This window comes from Macrobrachium nipponense, chromosome 28 (assembly GCF_015104395.2).
Source record: "Macrobrachium nipponense isolate FS-2020 chromosome 28, ASM1510439v2, whole genome shotgun sequence".
Classification (NCBI taxonomy): Eukaryota; Metazoa; Arthropoda; class Malacostraca; order Decapoda; family Palaemonidae; genus Macrobrachium; species Macrobrachium nipponense.
Window position 1 is genome coordinate 16319595 of NC_087217.1, and position 20055 is coordinate 16339649.

General features: G+C 37.3%; 1 protein-coding gene and 1 long non-coding RNA gene across 2 annotated transcripts in view; one reads left to right on the top strand and one right to left on the bottom strand.

The window, feature by feature from the left end:
* The window catches only part of LOC135201460 (plasminogen-binding group A streptococcal M-like protein PAM), an 81759-nt gene that overhangs the window by 55164 nt on the left and 6540 nt on the right, over positions 1 to 20055 (bottom strand). The window lies entirely within an intron of this gene.
* On the top strand, positions 13494 to 14630 carry LOC135201287 (uncharacterized). The gene is made up of 3 exons (XR_010311474.1): positions 13494 to 13612; positions 13790 to 13859; positions 14409 to 14630. It is a non-coding gene; the product is annotated as an uncharacterized LOC135201287 (long non-coding RNA).

Here is a 20055-nt window from a genome sequence, read left to right on the forward strand (position 1 = left end):
AATATTATTTATGATTATTATCATTCAAGATGAAAGCGCATTAATTCAGAAAAGCCCCAGAGATGTTGAATTGCTCAGCAACTCCCAAAGGAGTGAACATTATGTAAAAAAAACAAAGGCAAAAGAGATACACCACTTACCAGGGAACAGTTCAACAATTGTACAATAAAGCTCGTATCGGATGGTTGAATTGTACAATAAACTTGTATCGGATGGCTGAATTGTACAATAAAGCTCGTATTAATGGTTGAATTGTACAATAAAGCTCGTATCGGATGGTTGAATTGTACAATAAACTAGTATCGGATGATTGAATTGTACAATAAACTTGTATCGGATGGTTGAATTGTACAATAAACTTGTATCGGATGGCTGAATTGTACAATAAAGCTCGTATTAATGGTTGAATTGTACAATAAAGCTCGTATTAATGGTTGAATTCTACAATAAACTAGTATCGGATGATTGAATTGTACAATAAAGCTCGTATCGGATGGTTGGATTGTACAATAAAGCTCATATCGGATGGTTGAATTGTTCAATAAAGCTAGTATCGGATGGTTGAATTGTTCAATAAAGCTCGTATTGGATGGTTGACTTGTACAATAAACTTGTATCGGATGGTTGAATTGTACAATAAAGCTCGTATCGGATGGTTGAATTCTACAATAAACTAGTATCGGATGGTTGAATTCTACAATAAACTAGTATCGGATGGCTGAATTGTACAATAAAGCTCGTATCGGATTGTTGGATTGTATAATAAAGCTCGTATCAGACGGCTGAATTGTAAAATAAAGTTCGTATTGGATGGTTTAATTTTACAATAAAGTTCGTATCGGATGGTTGAATTGTACAATACAGCTAGTATCGGATGGTTGAATTGTACAATAAAGCTAGTATCAGATGGTTGAATTGTACAATAAAGCTAGTATCGGATGATTGAATTGTACAATAAATCTCGTATCGGATGGTTGAATTGTACAATAAATCTCGTATCGGATGGTTGAATTGTACAATAAAGCTCGTATCGGATGATTGAATTGTACAATAAATCTCGTATCGGATGGTTGAATTGTACAATAAATCTCTTGTCGGATGATTGAATTGTACAATAAATCTCGTATCGGATGGTTGAATTGTACGATAAAGCTCGTATCGGATGGTTGAATTGTACAATAAATCTCGTATCGGATGGTTGAATTGTACGATAAAGCTCGTATCGGATGATTGAATTGTACAATAAATCTCGTATCGGATGATTAAATTGTACGATAAAGCTCGTATCGGATGGTTGAATTGTACAATAAAGCTAGTATCGGATGGTTGAATTGTACGATAAAGCTCGTATCGGATAACTGAATTGTATCATAAAGCTAGTATTGGATGGTTGAATTATACACTGAAGCTAGTATCGCATGGTTGGGATGAAGCAAGTGGTGCACACCAGTCCTCAGCTCCCCTTTAACGCCTCATCAAGCTTACAGGACGTCCTGAGGCAAGGTCCCCCGTGAACTGAATATCAGAACTGGGAGTATTGCTGGTTTCGACACCATGTTTCCACTCCGTTTTTTTTTTTTTTTTTTTTTTTTTTTTACCCCGTGTCCCTCCGGTGCAACCGATACCCGAAGGAACCGGCAGTTTTAAACCGGCTAATCGGTTAAGTCGGAGGAGGAAAAGTGACAGGAGAGAGGGATATCGAGGCTTCATCCTGTGTCATTTCCTCCTGATTTTCCTCTTCTTCTTCCTCCTCCTCCTCCTCCTCTTCCTTCTCTTCCTCCTAGTTTTACTATAGGTCTTTCTCCCTCTTCCGTAGTTCTCTCTGGCTATTGCAGTCCTTCTCAGCCTTATGTTGCTTTTTTTATTTATTAATCTCTATTTCCATCTTTATCTGTATCTCCCTCCATTTCATTCTACTCCTCTTTCCACTTCCGGTGTCACCTCAATACCTGTTTCCACTTCCCTCTCATTTACTTCATGTCTCCCCGGTTTATTTCTCTCTCTCTCTCTCTCTCTCTCTCTCTCTCTCTCTCTCTCTCTCTCTCTCTCTGTAACCCTATAACCATCATAGATGAGAGACTTTTAAAAAATGACGCGGAAATTGCGCTACAAATATTTCGTTAAAGGGAACTCCAAGGAAATAAACACGTAAAGTGAACCTCAAAGGCAAAAATAAACACGAAAAGGGAACTCAAAGGGAATAAACACGTAAATGGATCTTAGAAGAAATAAACACGAAAAAGAACTAAAGAAATTATACACTTAAAGGGAACTCAGAGGAAATAAACACATAAAGGGAACTCAAAGAAAATAAACGTGTAAAGGAAACTAAAAAAAAATAAACATACAAAGGGAAATCTGTAGAAATAAGGAAATAAACTTGTATTGGGAACTCAGACGAAATAATCATGTAAAGGGAACTCACAAGAAATAAACACGTAAACTTTATAGGAGGTACCTCCGAACATACCTCGAGTTTTTGAGAACTGAGATTCCGGAAATTGCATCATGGAGAAAATGCAACGAAGATGGCGGAAGTGTTGCATATGAAGAGGGAAAGTGGTGCTAAGATGTTAGAATGGATATTTATTGTAAAAAAACAGATAGATAGGTAGATAGATAGATAGATAGATAGATAGATATTAGCACGTGGAAAGTTATATACACTTTGAAAATATGTAGCGAAAGTTTAACGAATTACAATTGAATAGTAAAGTTAAACCAAAATTACACAGACACACACGCACACACACACAGATATATATATAAATATATATATATATATATATATATATATATATATATATATATATATATATATATATATCTGTGTGTGTGTGCGTGTGTGTGTGTGTATGAATAGATAAATAGGTAGTTAGGTAATTAGATAGTAAGTATATATATATATATATATATATATATATATATATATATATATATATATATATAAATATATTTATATATATATAATATATAAATTATATTATATATATAATATATACATACACATATACGTACAGTATATCCACGTGTCTATAAGAACACGTCACTCCCTCGAAGACACAGATTGAGATTGCAGTATGAAACGAAGCTACTGATAAATTATCCAGAGCGGAAAAACGAACAGATACTTTTTTATCTCTTTCTTTCTTTCTTTCTTTATGCTCCTTCCGTTAAAAATGTTCATTTTTTTTTATTCCCTCCAGCATATCAGTGACCATTCGGTTCCGGATGTGTTCAATTATAATTATCGCTGTACTGCACTCGGTCGAATAGGAGGAGGGAGGAGGTATAGGGAGGAGTTGGAGGTAGGAGGTGGAGGGAGAAGTGTGAGGTGGAAACACTGAAGTGTTAGGCGGAATTGTAAGGGATGGAGGATTAGGATGAATGAGAAGTAGGAGAAATGTCATGGAGGGAGAAATAGGAGGCGGAATGAGGTAAGGAGAGATATAAATAGTTAGAAATATATGTAGGGATGAGAAGTAGGAGAAATGCAAATAGGAAGAAATATGAGGAGGAATGAGAAGTAGGAGAAATGCAAATAGTTAGAAATATAAGTAGGAATGAGAAGTAGGAGAAATGTAAATAGGAAGAAATATGAGGAGGAATGAGAAGTAGGAGAAATGCAAATAGTTAGAAATATAAGTAGGAATGAGAAGTAGGAAAAATGCAAATAGGAAGAAATATGAGGAGGAATGAGAAGTAGGAGAAGTGTAACTAGGAAGAAATATGAGGAGGAATGAGAAGTAGGAGAAATGCAAATACTTAGAAATGTAAGTAGGAATGAGAAGTAGGAGAAATGTAAATAGGAAGTAATATGAATAGGAATGAGAAGTAGGAGAAATGTAAATAGGAAGAAATATGAGGAGGAATGAGAAGTAGGAAAAATGTAAAAGAACAAATATGAAGAGGAATGAGAAGTAGGAGAAATGTTAATAGGAAAAAATATGTGAACGAATGAGAACAGGAGAAATGTAATGGGAACAAATATGAGGAGGAATGAGAATCAAGATGAGAAATTTATTAGAGGAAGAAGTATGATGAGTAATGAGGAAAGGAGAAGTTTAATAGAGTGAGATATAAGAGGAATTAAAAGCGTGACGAGAACTTTGAGAATGGTGAGATATCAAGGGACGGAGAAGTAGGAGGAGTAATGAGAACTAGAAGGAGGGGAGAAGGGAAACTATGATAAGAGTGGAGCAAATGGGTAGGAATAGAAAGATGAGGATAAAGGAGGAGTAAAGAGAGAGATGAAATGAAGAAATTGAAGTCAGGAGTTTTAGTATTAATACTTTTAACAATTCAGCTGCTACTAATAAAATTATTTTATGTAAAGTAGTGACACATGCAACAAGTAGCGGAGTTTCTAATCAGCTTATATGATGCTCACTTGATTTCATCTCAAGGTGGCTCATATTGTTCGCGTCTCTCTGCTATGATTGATGTATTTGATTTCACCTTTTTTCTAATCATTCATTTTTTAATCTGTTCTGCATATTACTCTCTTTCTCTAATGTTTTTTTTCTCATTTGTCATTATATGAGCATTCTGTACGGGGAAAAATTTGCTTTTAACAATAATAATCATGATGATGATAATAATAATAATAATTGATGCAACCCAGAACCCCACAATATAGTAAATACCATCCAGTCTAATTGAGGGATTGTGATAGACTCCCCCCCCCAAAAAAAATAATACAGTATACATATATTATATATATTATATGTGTTTGTGTGAGTATTTACACACAATATTTTATATATATATATATATATATATAATATATATAAGATAGAGAGAGAGAGAGAGAGAGAGAGAGAGAGAGAGAGAGCTAGATATAGTTATATGTGTGTATGTATTACATCATTCTAACCAGCACCGAACATGATCTCCTGTAATATCGAACACAAACAGAAGGTTATCTGCTCCTTTGTTCCCCCAGAGCACCAAAGGGCTCCGAGGGACGTGATTCCCTGGCGATGGTCGATTCATGGAATCTCTCTCCTGGGCAGGATATCACCCTTAAACTATCATGCGCACCCTTGGCTTCCTTGCGGTCCTATCGGGATCCTGCGCATTCCTCCGTGGCTCCTTTCCTTCTTCTCTTATTCTAGTTTTTTTTTATCCTTCTCAATTCTGTTCTTGTCCTTTAGTTTATTGGGTTCAGGTCTCTCCTTGTTATTTTAAGGTTTCTCTGTGAGTTGCCATTATCTCTGTTCTCACGTGGAGTGAGGTTGGCTCTGTCTTCAGTGCAGTTATTGTTGTAGTTTTTAGTGCTGCTTTTTTCTTATTCCCAACTTCTTCTTCTTCTTCTTCTTCTTCGTCGAATTAGTTTGTCTTTGTCTTTAACGCTCTTCGAGTTTTTCTTGTCGGTCCTTCTACTTTTTTTCATCAAGTCCCATCGTTTAATTTTGTTTATTTTCGTCTGTGATCAATTAGCTTTTTTTAGCCGTTTTTTTATTCTCTGTTTTCCTCAAACGTAGAAATCCACGTAGATTAGTTTGGTAAACATTGAAGCATGGTTAATATGCTTGAATGTAAATAGATAAATTGCTCATAATTTTTGTGTGTTTTTTTTAGTCCTCCTTACATACCCTTAAATTCTCTCTCTCTCTCTCTCTCTCTCTCTCTCTCTCTCTCTCTCTCTTCTCTCTCTCATCAAGGTAGCTATGTCCTGGTCGTAGTTTTACGAAATCTTGAGCAATATAATTACCGACCATTCTGCGAAATTTAAGCACAGAGAGAGGAGAGAGAGAGAGAGAGAGAGAGAACGGGAAAAAACGAAAATAAAAACCCTTCTCTGACTCAAAACCAAATTCCCAGTGGCCTGGTGGGGTTTCGTGTGTGCAAGGAGGTCCTCTTGCGTGGGAGTGTGTGTCCTGGGGGGCGGGGGTTGGGGGGGGATGGGGGGGGGGTGTAGGGAAGGTGGGCCTGGTTATTGTTGCGGGGGGGGGGGGGGGGGGGGGGGGAGGTGAGTCGTAGTATTATTTGCCTATACTCAACTCGACCCACTCTTGGATTGAGGACCTACATCACTGAAACGTCTCACAACACTTCAATTAAGCGGGAGGTTTATTGACCCTTTGTGCAATATATGGAGGGATGTTAATTAAGGCTTTTAGAACATTAATTATGAGCCGTAACGACCTACGGGGATTCATTGTTTGTGTCCCCGTACCCCTCCCTCTCTCAACCGCGATTTACTTCCCTTTTTTTTTTAGTATTATTTTTTCTCTTTGAAACGAACGCAACCACATCAAAACGACGAGGGTCTGGAATGGGGCGAATATCCACTAGCGACATCTCTTGGTGTGTGTGTGCGTGTGTGAAACAACTATTCAAAGGAGGGAAGAGGACTTCCTTCCTGCGTGTCCTCTGGAGTCCTTGCATTGTCAGGGATGAGAAGGATCTCTCTAGTCTCTTCTCATTAAGATTGAACCCCACCCCCACCCCCAGCACCCCCGCGTCCTTTCTTTCGTCCTTCTATTGTTATTGCACTGGAGAACTTGTTGGTTCTTTGTTGTTTTCTAGAATGTGAGGAAAATAAAACGATCTGAAATGTTTTAGACAAAATACAAAGACATGTTTCTTTTGAGTAGGCGATTGAGTTAACTGATCCTATGATAAGATGCTCTGGTTGTCATCAAATTCAAAAACTGTCTTAAGCTTTGATAGCCGTAATTTCAACACTTTCATCAGTGCGTATTGTAGTTTATCCAGGCTACTATGAAAAATTATCATTATTATTATTTTGTTAAACGTTCATGGCAATTGTGACAATACCAGTACCAAGATATGATTTTTCTTCGTTTAACGTTGTCTATAATTTCTGCTTGTTCGTGCAAGCCTGGGTGAATAATAGATTATATCTCCTATTACAGGGGTAGGTGATAGCTGTCATTAGCCTAATATCATACAGATAATGTTAAAAGTAACATGGAATCGATAGCACGAAATTATCACAAACGACCTCAATCTTTGTCTCTTTCTCTCTGCCCTCTTGTCCAGCATGAAGCTTTCTTTTGCCTTGTATTCATCTGAAAAGTTATCTAAACTATATATAGCTGTGCATTGCTCCCTCTCTCTCTCTCTCTCTCTCTCTCTCTCTCTCTCTCTCTCTCTCAACCACTGGCCAAGGAAACCGATGGGACCAAAACGCTAGAAGAAGAAGAGGGTCCGAAACCGAATTCGTTTGACAGGATGTGTTTAAGAGGGCTGACCACATGCCCACAAAGCCCTAAAGAGAGAGAGAGAGAGAGAGAGAGAGAGAGAGAGAGAGAGAGAGAGAGAGAGTTGAATGTCTGCATAGGGGTGTTGATGAGTTGGGAGGAGATGAGTGAGAGCGGAAAAGTCGATGAAGGGTGGATACGAGAGATGATGACAAGGATCCGAAGGGAAACCACCACCACTGCATCAGGGGAGGGAGGGAGGGAGGGAGGGAGGCGGTCATTGCTATAGGAGGATCGGTTGCCATTCCTGGTAACAGTACGCTAAAAAAAAAAAAAAAAAAAAAAAAAAAAAACTACGGTGAAAATAACAAGAGCAACTAAAACAGTAACAATGTTGACTCGAGGTCTATGGTACAAAGTAAACCAGCAAAAGCCACAACCAAAACAGTTAGTTATAATGTGAAATAAAAGATTTTTGTTGTTGTAATAATAATAATAATAACAGCTAATAATAATAATAATAATATTAACAACTGCGTTATCTTAGAAGTACTACATTTATCTTTATCTGCATCAGTCTCTCTCTCTCTCTCTCTCTCTCTCTCTCTCTCTCTCTCTCCAACGACTACGACGAAAATACGGTAAAAATAATAATAGAAATATAAAAGAATCTTGGTGTTTTTGTTACTAAGTTGTATAATAATAATAATAATAATAATAATAATAATAATGACAACAGCAGCATCACGTAATATTGGTATCGTCGAGCATTTTGCATATTCCGCATCTCTCTCTCTCTCTCTCTCTCTCTCTCTCTCTCTCTCTCTCTCTCTCTCCAGATCCATTTAAGCACCCAAAGCACTGCGTATTATACCAAAGCAAGCGTCATGCTTAAGGGAAGGGAGCCATTAGTGTAAAAAAAAAAAAAAAAAAAAAAAAAAAAAAAAAACTCGTTTTCGACTGCAAACTCCCCAGTTTTTATTTGACCTTCCAAGCGCTGCTGAGTTTAAGGGTCCTGTGTTATTGCGTGATTTACGGATCGGGATCCACGTTATTGAGGTGATTTAGTGGTTCCTACAAGGGCTCCGTCATTAGGGAGTTTAGCAGGCGAATGCAAGTAGGGGTTAAGCAATGACTTATTACTCGTTTCGCATTGTTGCGGATTATTTCTTATTGTTTTCATTTCTTATAAAGTAATTTTCTCGCGAGCGGGACTTATTCAGAAGTAAGAAGGGGTTCAGGAAGACTTATTACTTATTGTAGTTATTACGTATTGGCGTGAAATGTTATTTCGTATTGTTTCTCGGTGTGGTGACGCATATTTTATGATTGATGATTTTCAAACTCGTTCGGGAGTTACAGTGTTCTAGATACCGAGGTTTTACAGAGCAGAGCTGAACTAATTCTCTCTCACCTTTTTATATGTCTGTTTCAGCAGCCTTGGAAGTTCATTGGTCTCTTGAATGTCCTTTTAAAATGTGGCGTCTTTTTTTCATTTGAGCTCAGAAGACTGATTAAAATAAATAGTAGTGAAAAACAGATGGAAAATGAAATGTTTAGAAATAATGTACTTATATTTCCAATCTAAGGCTATTTAATTAGAATGATGTATATATATATATATATATATTATATATTATATATATATATATATATATATATATAGAGAGAGAGAGAGAGAGAGAGAGAGAGAGAGAGAGAGAGAGAGAGAGATGATTCAGCAGACAAATTTTCGACCGATGAAAAGAATAACTAATTTTCAATATCTCGTACCTACCACCAATATCACATATTATTATTATTATTATTATTATTATTATTATTATTATTATTATTATTATTATTATTATTATTATTATTATTATTCATTATTATTATTATTATTATTATTATTATTATTATTATTATTATTATTATTATTATTATTAATTTTTCATGCATTTAATATATTTTGTACTGTCCTTTATTCGTATGCATTTTGGACTCTATATAATATAATGGCTAATATTATTCTAATGAACATTAAATAAACCAGTTTATCTGGGGCTCTTAATCCCAACTCTCTCTATCTATAAATTTATCCCATGATAAGAGAGACGACAATAAGATCACCCCCGTGATTAGGCAATAATGCGGCAGCCGTTTCGAATCGCAAATGGCGCATTTAGATTGCTATTTCTCTTGTTCAATTGCTGCATCCACCTTTTATAGAGCTCATGCCAACTTTCCTTCGGCCTTCCCAAATTGCTAAAACACTTGCCAACTCGCCACTTTCCTTGTCAGCTTGCAATGCCCTTGGCAATCTGCCATTGCCCTTTGTAGTGCGTTACTGATCATGCCAATTCGCCAGAGCCTTTCCCAATTCCCCACTCCTTTTACTAACCTACCACAACTTTCCGGGTAGTGACTTGGCTTCCAGTACAGGTCCCTCCGTCATCCAAGGTTTTGGGCAGTCCCTGAAAGGGCATAGCAATCAAAATTCTTCTTGGAGGGTATCGGTCAAATGACGGACTGAGGTTGCCTTATATTGCAGCACTTCCAGGTCACCTCTGGGCAAGGCGTTGTTGATGCAAGTTGTAAGCCTCCAGTGCAGCTCTGCAGATCTACTGCCTAAAAAAAAAAGGAGCAGATGTGGGCGCATCAAGAGCCCAGGAAAGGATTTCAAAATTCTCCAGTCTAAAGGTTATTTATTTCCCAGTTTATTTTGCCTCTGAAGGAGGTGATTCATCCTAAAGGTTGGTCTTACTATAGTGTGGTTGTCGCCACTTTGGAAGATCGACAATAACTCCCATCCGATCTTGCTGAGGCAGCTAAGTTGCAGGCAAATCATGAGCAGTAATGCTTGATGAAGCCCTTCATTCATATGAATAGATAGAGATATTACTGTTCCAACAGGTGTAAGTTGCGAAAAGTGACGTTATACCAACTTCTTTGTGCTTCATAGATCAATAGGGTTGTAAGAATAGTACTACCGTAGGTCCTGCGTGTCGTAAAAGGCGACAGAAAGGACTGCTGCTGCCTTGCAGTCTCACTTTTTAGTAAAAGGCTACGCCCACCACTAATAACTGTGGAAACTGCTGCATTGCAGGTGGACTTTTCTGTCAAAGGCTAGGCCCACTGCCAATACATTCGGTCGTAAAAACCCCTTCGCCAAACAATTAACCATCCATGATGATGCCTTTGACAGAGGCAGTGGAGGAGAAGGCGTTATCCCTTCATGTAGGGATAACGGTGGGAGGGAAGAAGATAGATAGATAGATGTATAGATAGGTTGAAAGACTGCAACAGGTGTTGGTCGTAGACATCAGGCAAGATATGCGCCTTATATGCTTTTGCTAAGATGGTGAGGAGGATGCAGGAAGCAGAAGGCAAATGAAGAGTGGGAGGAGGAGGAGGGAGGAGGAGAAGGAGGAATGCAGAAGAGAGAAGGAGAAAGGAAGAGACGCCGAGAGAAATAATTAGGGTACGAAAGAACCCTGAGTAACGTTACAAAGAGAAAGGAGAGCAGGGATAAACAGAGCGAAAGAAAAAAAAAAAGTGAAGCAAGAAACACAGTAAGAGAGAGGGATGGGGAAAGACAAAGAAAATGAGTCGAGGAGCCAGATGCTAAAATTAGAGAGAGAGAGAGAGAGAGAGAGAGAGAGAGAGAGAGAGAGAGGATATTGAGTAAATGAATGAAAAAACGAAAAGGGAGAGATAATGTGACACAGGGTGGAAACGGGTGGACGTAAGGGAGTGAAAAAAAAATGCGAAAAAAGTAGATGAAGCAAGGGTGAGAAACGAATGGCTGAAGTAAAGCAAAGGAAGTAGATAAAGGGTGGAGATGAATAAGAGAATGAAAGAGTAGCTATGAAAGGAAATTGAAGGAGGGTGAAACAAGCAAAACGGAAAGAAAGGAATAAAGAATAGGACATAAATATGGTTGTATACTTATTATCTCTATCTCACTTTACACTTCGCAATGTAATGAAAATAAAAAAAATGAATCGAGCTTATCTTGAACATTCTCTCTCTCTCTCTCTCTCTCTCTCTCTCTCTCTCTCTCTCTCTCTCTCTCTCTCGTTTTACAATGTAATGAAAATAAGAAAAAACAAATCTCCCCATCTTGAAAAGATTCTCTCTCTCTCTCTCTCTCTCTCTCTCTCTCTCTCTCTCTCTCGTTTTACAATGTAATGAAAATAAAAAAATAAATCTTATCTTGAAAAAAGTTGAAGTACTCTCTCTCTCTCTCTCTCTCTCTCTCTCTCTCTCTCTCTCTCTCTTACAAGAAAAGCACTCGGTATCACAAAAGCCTCTGGGAAACCGCAGAAGAAAACCGGAAATTGGAGAAGAAAAGACGAGAGAAAGAAAGAGACAGAAGACCAGAGAGAGGACGGGAACTTGGACATTGCAGCTTTTGTGATGGACGGAAGGGTTACTGTCGAGTGTGACCCCTGTTCTGCAGAGGGGGGAGAAAGGGGGAGAGAAAGAAACATAGAGATAGAGAGAGAGTACTTTATTTTTTCAAGCTTTTCCTTATATATTTTTTTCATAACTGTATATAATATATATATATATATATATATAAATATAAGATATATATATATATATATATATATATATATATTCACTTGTTGCTAAAGTAAAAAGAGAGAGAGAGAGAGAGAGCAGAGAGAGAGAGAGAGAGAGAGATACTTTACTTTTCCAAAGCTGGTCAGTATATATATATATTATAATATATATATATATATATATACGTATATATATATATGAAATATATATATATATATACATATATAATGCTTGTTGTAAAGTAAAAGAGAGAGAGAGAGAGAGAGAGAGAGAGAGAGTACTAAAATTCTTTTACTAGACAGGTCTCATTCGTTTTCTTATATTTTCGTTTCATTGTAGAATAAGAGAGAGAGAGAGAGAGAGAGAGAGAGAGAGAGAGAGAGAGAGAGAGAAGAGAGGCTGCAGTTTCTTTTTCAAGATAGGCTTGATTTAATTTTTTAATATTTTCGTTCACATTATAAAGTGAGAGAGAGAGAGAGAGAGAGAGAGAGAGAGAGAGAGAGAGAGAGAGAGAGATGTGGATAGACAAATTATAGGTCTTTTATGACACTGTCAGTGATCCTATTTTTTGTGAACGATTAGGAAATCTTAAACGCACATTAGTAGTATTAAGAACGATGGATAAATATTCGGTATATTAAATGTATATATATGTGTGGGTGTGTATTTATGTGTGTGCTTTAGTATGTGCATACTTATATGCAGAGCCAAGAATTTCAAGGTAACTACCATAATATCCTAATTGCTGTACCGAGTACACCTCACCCCACCCCCTTCACCTTCCTTCTCTCTCTCTCTCTCTCTCTCTCTCTCTCTCTCTCTCTCTCTCTCTCTCTCCCGCAGTGGAGAGAAGGAAAAGCCATCATAAGCGACCGATTGGGACTTAGAGCGTAGATAGTCTGACAATTATTGAAGGAAGATGATTACCTGCAGGAGGGGAGAGATAGAGAGAGGGAGGAAGTGACATTAGTCATGGAGGGGGAGCGGGAGGTAGGGAGGAAGGGAGGGGGTTAAGGTCAAAGGAAAGGAGGAGGAGGAGGAGGAGGAGGAGGAGGAGGAGGAGGAGGAGGAAAAGAGAATAGGAGTAAAATGGGATAGTGTAGGAGAGGAAGAAACGAGATAGATTTTAAAAATGATTTCGTTCAGATCGTAAATTGGCGTTATTGTCCTTGAATAAATGCTGTGATGTGGTTATTTCTCATTATATGCTTTTGTAATAAGATCATCACTGAAAAATTACATGGACATAAAATACTGTTCAGTTTATATTCCATTTGAAATAAATATTTGTACAATATAGTCGAAATAATAACTTTTTCAATATTTACGTAGCCAGCCTATTAATGTTGAACTTTATATTTTTAAGCATTCTGAAAGTGATATAGTAGGAAACTACTGTATTTATGTAAGGATCTTTCTGTCAGTCACGTGCACCATGAGTTTATAATTATAGCACAAAGGAAATATATTGACATTGCTTTTGCCTCACCCCTCCTACCAACACACCTGACAGATTCCTAAAACATTTTATAAGTCTGTATGGAAATGGAAAAGGGTGAATTTGAAACGTACGCACACCAGGAATATTTTCTTAATGGGATAGTAAGTTTCAATTTTCATAATTAAATAAACATGATTAATTTGTACGCGAATAAAATTTAGCGTAAAGAAGTCGGTGTTCAGGTAGTATTTGGTAATTGTGAACTACAAGAAGAACATTGTGGGGTTATTCATCGTCCTTGGCTGAGAAACTTCCAGATTTCGTTGGAACGCTTATAAGGTTTAAGCACCAGTCTATTGCTGGTTGGGTTGTGAATGTTTGTTTAGTGGTGTTTATTATTTCCCTGAACATCATACTGTCTGCCTACTTGTTCTGGGGTTTCATCAACGTAAGTGTTCTTTTACCTTTGGTGTTTTCTCAGAGGTTAACTGACATTATTTGGTGTCTTCTTGTGTTTTAGCTGATCTTTAAAAGTGAAATAGGCTGGTTGTTGTTTATGTGGTCTTGCATGTTTAATTGGGTATTTTAGGCCAATCTTCGTCTTTTATCTTGTGTTTCTTTACAGGAGCCGCTCGTAGACGTGGAGGGACTTCCAACTTACCAAAGAAAGTCTGTTATAGTAGACAAACATAATGGTGAGTATTTTTCGATTTCTTAATACTGCAAGCTAATCCTCCCCCATCAGGGGCGGGGCCCCTGATGTGGGGAGGATGTCTTTTCCAACATACAGTAATTTTACCGTATGTTGGAAGAGAGCTTGCACCTTTTTTAAATTTTTTTTCGATTCCTTAGGTTTAGTTTTAGTTCTAGACTTGGTTTAAAGTTATTAGTTTCTTTAAAACTTTTTAAAGCCGTTAAGATTAGTTTTGCTCTTAATCTTCATGTTTAAAAATATTTATAGTTTGTCTTTTAAGATTTTTAAAGTAATTTTTCTGAAGATCTTCATTTATTGCTGGTCTTGACGTGGCACTTGATCGATTATCTATAGTTTTAACTTTGCCATTAAAACGTAAATTTTAAACCACCACGTCTCTAAAAGCTGTAATATATCACTTAATTTTTATTAAGAAAGCTTATTTTTTTCGGAAGCTTAAAATTTTCTCTAAAGAATTCTTGTTGGTTAGGAACTCTGGGATCTGGAAACGTATGAACCAATTGCTTTAGCTGCCATATTTTCTCTGCAGGTCGAGTTTATTCGAGATAAACTTGCCAATGGACTACCTCAGTACGATTTCTACACGAGAAACATCCTGTCTAGCCAGCTTAAGGTACAAAAGTTCCATATTTAAGAAAGTTTAAACCCACGGATCCTGCCCTGGTTTCGAAATTTTGGAATATGAAAGATGACTGGAAAAATACCCATGATGTACTGTAAAATATATTTTAAATATATTCAGACATGGAAATTCTTTGCTTTCATTCTCGCCTTGATATTTTGTAAAAGTATTGGTTTGGGGGAAAGTTGAGTAGAAGCTAATTAAAAGTATTGGTTCTGAGTAAAGCTGAGTAAGCCAAGCTGATACAGTGCATCTGTACAAAAGGATGCTATATAAACTAGTATTTGGTTCAGCTGTTTATTAAAAGTAGATTTGAAGGGTATCTTAAGGGGCCTTAGTTTGTAAGCTTATCAAAAGGTGTTGTGAATGATGGAAATTGAGTAAGAGTACGCTAACGGAGAGCGAAGTAGTTTCAAGTTTTGAAAAATTAATGTTGGCCGATTAACATAAATTTTTAAGTTGGACTGTACACCAGATAGCGAAAAGCAGAGAAGTGACTTGATTGAAGGTCTTTGTAGCCCATTCGAGACAGCAAGAAAAGAAGGAAAAGTGAAGAAACGCATAGCTAGGTCGAGCGCCTCAGTGGCGTGATCGGTACGGTCTTGGCCTGCCACCTCGGTGGCCGCGAGTTCGATTCTCGGGCATTCCATTGAGGGGTTAGATATGTTTATTTCTGGTGATAGAAGTTCCCTCTCTACGTGGTTCGGAAGTCACGTAAAGCCGTTGGTCCCGTTGCTGAATAACCACTGGTTCTTTGCAACGTAAAAACACCATACAAACAAGCATAGCTCGGTCGTGTCTCATTTGAACTGGTTTCATTAAATTGCTGTACTTAAGTGCTGGCATAAGGATGGCTTTGTTTGAGAGTTGTTTGTAACTGACTGCAAGACTGGGTTCCTTACCAACCCCACCCCCCTCCACCTTACAACTCCTGTCATCTGCAAAGCAACGAAGAAAATCCTTCAGAAAAATGCATAAATGCTCATCCACGCCGATGATTTTTACAAACACGCATTCACTAAATACCAACCCCACATTCCCTCCCTCCCATAAAAACACACCCACACTAATACCAGGCACAAACGCCCGCGCTAAAGCACAACCCGACGTGTAACCCAGGAAGCTCCGAGGGCGTTTGAAGCGAATGATGACAAGTGGTTCATTTACGCGCCGGTTAGCTTCGCGGGACACGGGAATCCCTCACGGTGTCGCGGTCAGGCGCAAATTTTCGCCCTGAGTTGACGAGCGTGAGAAAGGAGGGAGGCTGGAGATGAAAAGGAGTGAGAAGAAGAAGAAGAGAGAAGAGAGGCGATAATGGCAGAGAGTAAGAGATAGAAGGATAGAGATGAAAAGGCGTGAGACGAAGAAGAGAGGAGAGGCGAAAATGGTAGAGAGTAAGGGAGAGAAGGATAGAGATGAAAAGGCGTGAGACGAAGAAGAGAGACGGGAATGGCAGAGAGTAAGAGAAAAAGGGTTAGAGATGAAAAGGTGTGAGACGAAGAAGAGAGGCGAAAATGGTAGAGAGTAAGGGAGAGAGGGATAGAGAGGAAAAGGCGTGAAACGAGGAAGAGATGAGAGGCGAGAATGGCAGAGAGTAAGAGATAGAAGAAGAGATGAAAAAGCGTGAGATGAAGAAGAGATGCGAAAATGGCAGAGTAAGAGAGAGAAGGATAGAGACGAAAAGGCGTGAGATGAAGAAAGAGACCAGAGGCGAAAATAACAGAGTAAGGGAGAGAATGGACGAAGAAGCGCTTGAAGATGGAGATGAAAAGACGTGCAAAGATGAGAATAGGAGGAAGGAGGAAGAAAAAGTGGGACGAGAGGAACACAATTGAAGAGAATCGGATATGAAAATATGAAGAAAAGGGAAATAACTTGGAAAAGAAGAAACGTAAGTGGAGAACAGGAATGAGGGAAAGGATAAAAAACCCTAGTTACCAAGTAGTAATAGTACCACATTTAGACATGAGAGAGAGAGAGAGAGAGAGAGAGAGTTGAATAGCGGGCGAAAAATGCAAGTACTGAGAAGTAATAGCAAAGGTAAAAAGTGATAAAATACCAAATTCTCCCAAATTCTGGTGGAACAAACCAAGACGTAATTCCTCGTCTGTCGATGCTCCCGTCAGTAGCCGGAAAAAATCGCCTCTTCAAACAGTTTTACTGTTGCAAATGCCTATCTTTCGGTTACCGTTTTCCGGTACGGTACGCGTTCTGAAAATTCCGCATCTCGAAAGAAGTTCGCAGTGTGCATTTATCACTGTGATTTCGCGGTCTCTCAACCTTGCATTAATCTTTTTTCTTTCTTTCTTTTTTTTTGCTTGAGAGTGCATGACATTGCTAGCAAATTGTTGTGGAAGTTGTTACGGTGGCTCGTAAGTTTTGTATACGTGTGTGAGTGTGTGTGTGTGTGTGTGTGTGTGTGTGTGTGTACGTACGTCTGTGTAGCTTGCAAGTGCTTTCACGGTTGACTGATCGACTGTCCGCTGCTTGACCGTCTGTCTGGGAAACCAACGGTAGATGAGGGTTTTTTATTTTGATGGATTAATCAAAGGAGTGTAATAATTGTAGTCATTTGTCTACACGAAGGTATATGTTTGTGGTGAGCTCTCTCTCTCTCTCTCTCTCTCTCTCTCTCTCTCTCTCATACACTTCAACTGTCTGACGAAATGCTTGGATTTTTTTTTTTTAGAAATTTTGCTTTAATTTACTTAAATGGTATTTTGACGACTCTTTGAAAAGCTAGTTAGTCCTAGATAACAGAGGAACTGGAAATTATATATATATATATATATATATATATATAATATATAATATATATATATATATATTTCTATATATATTTTATATATATATATATATTATATATAATATATATATATATACTATATATATATATATATATATTTCCATATATATATCTATATATATATTTCTATATAAGATTATACATTATATACATATATAGAATATAATTTCAATATATATATTTATTATATTAGTTATATATTATAATAGATTAATATATATATGATATATATTATATACAATATAATATATATTATTATTTATTTTTAATATATATAATATACAATAACTGATTACAATGTCGGGGGGTTGGGGTGTGGCGGAGACAATATAGGCTCATTTCCTGTGAAATTCCTGGTGCTGCTAATCCCAAGCTGCAAATTATGAACGTGATAGTTAGCCGCTGGCTTTGGCAGCTCGAAGCCTATATAGGGGAGGAGGTGGGGCCAGCGGTACCATCCCAAAATGTAAAATTCGAAAACCGGAAGTCACACGTGCCAAGGTGCCATCCTTCTAGAGGGAAAGAATTTAGATTTTTCCACCCCGTAAGGGGGTAGCGCCCACAGTGCACCTCACGCCGTGTGCTGTAGGCATTCCTTAAGGTTTTTGCAGCGTCCTTTCGGCGCCTAGCTGCAACCCCTTTCATTCCTTTTACTGTACCTCCGTTCATATTCTCTCCCTCCCATCTAGCTATCCATCATCTCCTAGCACTTGATTCATAGTGGAACTGCAAGGTTATCCTCCTGTAACACCTTTCAAGCCTCTCTTCTCTCTTATTTCACTTTCAGCGCTGAATAACCTCATAGGTCCCTGTGCTTGGCCTTTGGCCCTAAATTCTATCGTCCATTTCCACATCCTCCAGAATCTCTTCGCTCCAACAATTCCTCAAAATTTTAAGAAAGTCAAAGAAAAAAAGTAGTAAAGATAGTAACAACATATGGTCTTAACCTGCCTCCTCGGTGGCCGCGAGTTCGATTCTCGGGCATTCCATTGAGGGGTCAGGATGTGTATTTCTGGTGATAGAAGTTCACTCTCGACGTGGTTCGGAAGTCACGTAAAGCCGTTGGTCCCGTAGCTGAATAACTCCTGGTTCCATGCAACGTAAGAACCATGTAAACAAACACGACTACAACAACAACTCTTTTTATCAGCTAAACAACAGACACAACAAAGAAAGAGCACTGTGGTCATACACGCGATAAGAACTTGGGCATTATTAACGGTTTTTTTTCATTAACCTACAACGTAATTGGGTCGTTTGTGACAAAGAGAAATTATCAGCGTTCGCTAATCTCTGTTGACGATAACACAGGTCATAATGCTGATAGCAGCTGATAAGGAAAGAAAGAGCTGGGGCGGTAGTGGCGTTACTGAAAAAAGTGCATAGGCAGTGCTTATCTCGTGTACACATGTACATACATATAATTATATGTATGTATTTGTGTGTGCGTACTCACATGATCATCTAAAAACAAGAAGATTGCGTTATGTGCTTTATGCAAGTAAATGATATGCATATATAAATTGTTAAGAGGAATATTCACTATAATACTTATATATATATATAATATATATATATATATATATATATATATATATATATATATATATATATATATATATATATAATATGTAGTATATATTATATATCTACGTCTATATGTATTTAGATATATTTGATATATGATACTATGTAGTATACATAAATATACGTATGCATATATAAGCTAATAGGTTTATACACACACACACACACACACACACACACACACATATATATATATATATATATATATATATATATATATATATATATATATATTATAAGTACATATACAGGGTATATGTACTTAAATATATAAAGTACATAAAATCCCAGTACCATTGAACCCATTCTGAACAACAAATACTTGTAATGGTACTGGACACCCTGTATATATAATATATTTATATATAATATATATATATATATATATATATCTTAATATATGTGTATGTATGTATGTATGTATGATGTATGTATAACTGAATCACGAAAGTTTGGAACGTGATAAATCCATAAATAAAGGTATAAACCACGAAAGAAAAATAAACAATGGAGTTTCTTCAATATCTTTCGACTTAACGTCCTTTACTCAGCAGATAAAGGACGTTGAGTCGAAAGATCTTGCAGAAACTCCGTTGTTTATTTTTCTTTCGTGGCTTATACCTTTGTTTATATATATATATATATATATGTATATATATATATATGATATATATATATATATATATATATATATATATATATATATATATATATATATATGTGTGTGTGTGTGTGTGTGTGTGTGTCTGGTATAAATAATGGATCTCTATTTTACTTCCCTGATCAGCCATAAATCACCAACAAAATCACGGGGTCACCTATCGACAAGCATTCTCGTCAACGCTCGCATAGCGCAAAAGAGCTTTGAACAAAAGGGGAGCGAAATGACTTTTCTCTCTAACCTTCAAGATCAATAAGTACTCATAGTTCATGTGGTGACGTAACGACCAACTCTCATGCAAGGTTCAACCTGCACATGGTGCGTTCACATGAAAACAACTGAAATTCAGCTGTCAGTCATAGTTCGTAGTTTTTATTTTATTTATCACCACTTTGGAAGTTTGGATGGTGATTATGTAGATAGTCGTGTCTGTCAGTCAGTGTGCTGTATGACGTATCAGGCATTTAACTCAAAATGTATGGGCCAAGTTCGGTGGAGTT